This window comes from Lepisosteus oculatus, chromosome 7, assembly GCF_040954835.1.
Source record: "Lepisosteus oculatus isolate fLepOcu1 chromosome 7, fLepOcu1.hap2, whole genome shotgun sequence".
Taxonomy (NCBI): Eukaryota; Metazoa; Chordata; class Actinopteri; order Semionotiformes; family Lepisosteidae; genus Lepisosteus; species Lepisosteus oculatus.
Genome location: NC_090702.1, coordinates 53,977,346 through 53,983,496, shown reverse-complemented (window position 1 = coordinate 53,983,496; position 6,151 = coordinate 53,977,346).

The following is a 6,151-nucleotide window of genomic DNA, read 5'->3' as shown; positions in this document are numbered from 1 at the left end:
ATGCAGTTATTCCAGTTTCAGCCTGTTGTTTACTGGACATATGTTTTGCTTCAGTGACTCTTGAGAGAGGGAGAGGGTGAACTCATTTTGACTTGCGCAAACATGATGTTGGACAATTGCAATACAAATACCTACAATTAATAAAAAATATTGTGTGTGTGCAAAAGAAAGCAATATACTGTATGTAAAGAATGTTATCAGTGTGAATATAAATAATTTTCAAAAAGACTGCAGTCATTCCAAATGAAGATGTCAAGCACAGTTAAAAGAAACAATCAGATCAGAATGTACCTAATAATTCTGCCTCTTTGCTTGCAAACCAGGCCTGTTTCTTTCGCATTCAAATAGTTTTGGTTGTAAATATCCTTGCATGAATTTATACAGTTCATTTATATAGCAATTTGTTGTCATTTATTGGCTCATGAAATGAACATCCCCAGCAAATAGATCATTCTCTAGGTATTGAAGCTCTGAGCACAGCCAACAGATAACAACATGAGTGCTTTGCAAAAAAACAAATGCTGAAAATACCACCTAAGCACTGAATAATGGAAACATTGAAAACCGCATAAAACACATATTTTACAAATATCTGACAAGGAACATACTGTAGTTAGCGTACTTTGTAACAGTAACAATATCTGTGAAGACAAAATTACCATACGTACATGACCAGGTTCAGCCCATCTATCAGGTGATGACTGTGGGTTGTGTCATTAAAAGAATTTTGAATCCACATATTCTTCAATTCAGATCTCAAAAAACCCTAGTAACTCTTCCAAAAAAGACTTGGTATTTTTATCATTGCAATAAAACATGTACAGTAGCATTATTATAGTACTTGTTTGTCAAATCTTGATTAGTGACTGAGTCTTTTTGAATTTCTGCAACTTCTACAGTCTGTGCTTACTTGGTATCATCTGCAGACTAGTTTACTAACTATTCCAGAATCCAGATCACTGATCTAGATTAGGAAGAACAGTGGTCCTAGTATTGATCCCAATACTCCCTTAATTGCATACCATTATGAGCACTCATTCTGTTTCTTACCAAGATAATCCAAATTAATGCATTACATTGAATGCTTTGAATGCTTATGTTTTACAGCTTAAGTATTTAGAATCTTTTCTGTGGAACTTCGTCAGAAACTTTCTGAAACCCTTTTATCAACACCATGTCATAGACTACTGCATATTTGTATTCACACTGTTGCCTTTTCCATGTTGACTAAACTTATGTGCAGTGGTTCTCAAGCCTGGTCCTAGAATCCCTCTGTGTGTGCTGGTTTTTGTTCCAGCTGATTATGTGCTATTACTGGTCTGCTGGCTGGTTTAAATGTTTTTCTGCACTAAGACTTTTATTTCATAAATACCCTAACTTGCTTTATATTTAATTACTTCAGTACACCAAACTTTATGAAGTCACTTTTCAGCTTTCTAATTAAGACTTTGCTCTCTTATTTCTGCTTAAACAGCTCCTAATACAAGTAGGTGATCAATTGATGATAGACACAGCTAGACACTGTTTTAGACAACTCCCACGGCTAGCGTTTGACTTCAGTTGGTTACATTTCAGCTCATACACTTGAGTGAGAAAAATCCTGAAACTTGCTAATTAGCACAGGGTTTATGCCAATTAAAAATATTAGTCCATGTTTAAAGAGCTAAAAGCAAATGTAAGGAATATACCTCAAATAGAAAATTTACATAATGTCACCTGTGATTAAGAACTTGGCTGGAGAAAAAAAAAAAAGGGGGACAGAAAGGTAATCCAGAACGAGGACTGAGAACTAGTATCTAAAAAGCATACAGAGGATCCTTCAGTATAATATTAATTATTGTTCCCATAACCTTTCATTGAATTGATTTAAGTCTATTTTGGTGCAACTAGGTTGTATTGCGTTCCAGTGGATGGGTGCTACAGTAGCAGTTTTCTAATGCATGGGTTCTGATCAACGTGCTAAGCTTAAAGTTAGGAGAGTTGCTTTCAATTCTGGCTACATGGATTGATATTAAAAATCCAGATACAACCTCAGAAAAGCCATCAAAATAGCTAAATACAACTATAGAGTTAAATTAGAGTCATATTATCATGGCTGCAGTCCCCGGAACATGTGGAGTGGAATACACACCATTACAGACAACAAAGCGCAACTCAGCTATATCACACAACAGTCTGCCTTTCTTCCTGATGAGCTAAATTCATTCTATGTTCTGTTTGAGAACATAACACAATAACGCTGATCCAGCCAGGAGGATTCCAGTAACCCAAGGTGAATACCCACTGATCATATCCAGAGCAGATGTGTGTAAAGTTTTTAAAAAGACTGTGCATGTGCAGACCAGCTGGCAGATGTCTTCTCGGACATATTCAATCTTTCTCTCCGAAAAGACATCAAGATAGGGCGGAGCAGTGGCACTGTGGCTAAGGCTCTGCGTCTGTGGCTAGAAGGCTGCTGGTTCAAATCCCTTCACCCCAACTGCTCCAGGGGTGCCATATAAATGGCTGACCCTGCACTCTGACCCCAAGCTTCTCTCCCTGTCTGTGTGTCCCACAGAGAGCAGGCTGGGCTTTGCGAAAAGACAAATTCCTAATGCAAGAAAATTGTATATGGCCAATAAAGTGATCTACTGTATCTATCTATCTTGCTCAGTCTATAGTTCCTTCCTGCTTTAAGAAAACCACCATTGTTCCCCTCCCTAAGAAACCCAGAGTCAGTTGCCTGAATGACTACTGCCCAGTTGCACTCACATCAGTTATCATGAATTGCTTTGACTGGCTGGTCAAAGCATACATCACCTCTTCATTGCCTGATACCCTAGACCCACTGCAATTTGCGTATCCCCAGAACAGGTCAACCGAGATGCTAATCGCCACTGCCCTCCATACTGCCCTTTCAAACCTGGATTAGAAAGGAACATACTGTATGTGAGAATGCTGTTTGTTGATTACAGCTCAGCATTTAACACCATAGTGCCCTCAAAGCTCGTCATCAAGCTCCAGGACCTGGGACTGAACACCTCCCTCTGTAACTGGATCCTGGACTTCCTGACAGAACGTCCACAGGTGGTGAGGGTGGGTACCAACATATCCTCTACCCTGACTCTAAACACTGGAGTCCCCCACGGCTGTGTGCTAAGCCCTGTCCTCTACTCTTTATTTACCCATGATTGTGTCGCCAGGCATAACTCAAACTCCATCATGAAGTTTGTGGGCGGTACAACAGTCATCGGCCTGATCACAGATGATGAAGAGTCTGCGTACAGGGAATAGGTTGAAAACCTCGCAGCATGGTGCCAGGAGAACCACCTCTCTCTGAACATCAGTTAGACTAAGGAGGTGATTGTGATGACCAGGGAGGAGATCACACACCTATCTAAATCAATGGGAATGCAGTGGAGAGGATCAGCAGTTTTAAGTTCCTGGGAGTTAACATCTCAGAGGACTTAACCTGGACCCACCACACCAACTCCGTGGTTAAAACAGCACGGCAGCACCTATTGTATCTCCGTAGGCTAAAGACGTTTGGCATGCCGTCACATATTGAGGCCAACTTCTACAGGTGCCCTATTGAGAGCATCCTGACCGGCTGCATCACTGCCTGGTATGGGAGCTGCTCCACCCGGGATCGCAAAGTACTGCAGAGGTGGTGAAGTCAGTGCAGCTCATTACCGGCAGTGAGCTACCAAACATCCAGGATATCTACTCAGCTAGATGTCTTAAGAAGGGCAGGTCTATTCCCAAGGACCCCAGTCATCCAAATCATAAACTGTTTCCTGGTAAAACGGAACAGCTTCTACCTCCAGGCAATAAGACTGCTAAACAGCCAAGCTGCAGTCACTTTCAGCCACCACCCTAAGGGTCTTTGTTAAATGGTCAGGTTACATGGACATACAGTTTTCCACTGTATTTGGCACACTTCATATTGCACTATTTGGAAATAATGCATTGCACACACCCTGGATATGTTGCAGTTCTATTTAAATAGAGTTTTATCATTAGTTTTTTTAATTCAATTTTTATTGCACTATTATTATGTAACTTTACTCTGTAAATTTTAATTTTGTGATTTTTATTATTATTTCCCCCTGGTGAGCTCGCAGAAAAGACATTTCATCACCAGCAATTACTGCTGCAGGCTGTATTGTTGTGTATTTGATAAATAAACTTTGATTGATTGATCGATTGATTGATTGGGTAATTCCCCAGCCTTGAGGTTGTTAATGATGGCCTATGAATAACAGCTCTTGTTTACCTAAGCTCAGGAATCAGTACTAGGACTACTGCTCTTCCTAATATTCATCAATGATCCAGAGTCCTGAATGGTTAGAAAACTAGTTTTTCTTCACCCACCTTCCATCCTTCTCTGTCTTTAATTGAAAAAAGTGGAACAGTTGCAGGATGTACAGTTTCTTGACAGATTCGTTTCTAAACGCTTGCTTTGGATATTGGATTCAGCTACATTAATAAAAACAATATTAAAATGTAAACAAGTGAATGTCACCCCAATTCTATTTTTTTTTCTTATTTAGTGTCTGTTTTGATACTGTACGTACCTCCACTTACATTTTTCTTATTGACAACTGGCAGAATCAACTCTGTAGAACCTCTTTACACAGAGGGTGGTGGAACAAGCCAGCCTGTCATGTTGTTGAATGCTGATATTGTGGTGTCTTCCAACAAAAAGCTGGCAGAGATCCTTGGATGCTGTTAGCAACCAAACACCTTATGTTCTTGCATTCAACAAGGTCTTTGCTATTTGTACAGATACAGCGTATACGAAGCAGAAGGTGGTGCTTCGCTATCTAATGAGCAATGATGGATTTGGTTTCCTTCCAATGGTCAGAGTCTGTCGGAATAAATAAAAGAAGATCATTATTGCATAATTTCGTCTCTAATCCAGAAACTAAAATTGTTCAGCATGCATAAGAAATTTCACCGTTGTTCTCTGTTAAACGGAGGATTATGTGTCTAAAGCGCAGCAGCTACGAGGAAGCTCCTGTGGCGTTGAAGGTAAAATAAAGTCTATTAATGAATGGAAGATAATGCGTTTGAGTAATTATTATTTTTGCAGATCAATGGTCACCTCTAATATATATACAGTATATTTAAAAAATGGTCAATTAAAGATTTGTGGATGTCAGAATACCAGAATTTCATAATTCATGCTGACATTGAATATCATTAATGATAAATGCCCCTTTTATATGGCTCTTCAACTATTCCGTTTCATTTTATTTATTTTTTCAAATAAAAAGTACAGCAACTTCCCTATGTTCCTTAATGTATAGGGAGAACTGGAATTATTTTCCCAAAATGTTGAATTTTTTAGATTTGATTTAGATATAGAAATAACCCCAAAACATAAAAGATTATCCTTCCGTATAGAGTGACTGTCCTCTGTCTCTTATTGCTGGGACTACTGTGTGTAACTGTTTGACTGATAAGCTCAATCTAAAACAAATGCAATTAAAACAAGTATATTTTAAGAAAATTAGCTTTAAAGGACTCCAATGCAAATAGATAAAACTTCAAATTCATTACACAAATTGATACAATTTTGCAAGGCCAAGAACAGTTTAATACTTGAGATTAAGTAATCTCAGCAACCTTTCATTTAAATGCCTAACTCCCAGCGAACAGTTCAAGCTTCATTAGGTAGGACTGCATGCAGGGTTAGAGAGACAAATTCTACTTAAACTTAGCAAGAAAAAGATCAAGACTTCAGCACAAAATTAATCTCTTGATGAATACCTTGATTGGGATTCATGCTCACATCTTCAGTATTCTGTAATTCTTTTGAGTAATTTACGATAATGGCCTTACTCGCTGCATTGCATAAATCAAAACAAATGCTGTGGAACAATTTCTTTATTTTTCGAAAGCATAATGCCTGTTGACCTTCATCATGGCCTATCAAAACAATTCCCTGCTGTGAATGTGGTGACAAATTTGTTCTTGTGCATTATAAAAGTAGCCATTATATAAAATTGCTTGTAGGGTTTAATGATTACACAAAAAAAGAAAGTGCTAACATTGGAAATTACATTTTTTAGATGCAGCTAATATTACAGAATTCTTCTGTTGATGAAGTGCATTTGAAAACATAATAATCAGCAAGCAATTTACTTATTTTTGCAAAGCATTACAT